Source organism: Hipposideros armiger, unplaced genomic scaffold, assembly GCF_001890085.2.
Source record: "Hipposideros armiger isolate ML-2016 unplaced genomic scaffold, ASM189008v1 scaffold_61, whole genome shotgun sequence".
NCBI lineage: Eukaryota > Metazoa > Chordata > Mammalia > Chiroptera > Hipposideridae > Hipposideros > Hipposideros armiger.
Genome location: NW_017731411.1, coordinates 4,216,482 through 4,216,775, shown reverse-complemented (window position 1 = coordinate 4,216,775; position 294 = coordinate 4,216,482).

Below are 294 nucleotides of genomic sequence, written 5' to 3'. Positions count from 1 at the left end.
TGATAGGTCAATTCAATGGTCCTAAAAGCTTTGAGGATTCCTGAAGCTCTCTTTGACATTTTTAGGGGTTCTGTGAGGTCAAAACAATTTTCATAAAAACACAGAGACATGAATTGTCTTTTCCACTGTGTTAATATTGGCACTGATGATGCAAAAGCCACTTTTCTCACTACATTTGTTTTGGGAGGTAGTTATTTTTCATAATGTTATTTGTGTTCATTTACAATGGGCTTATTGTTGTTATCTTTAAGTAAGTTAAGAATAAATATATTTTGAACTCCTTAGTTTTTATTT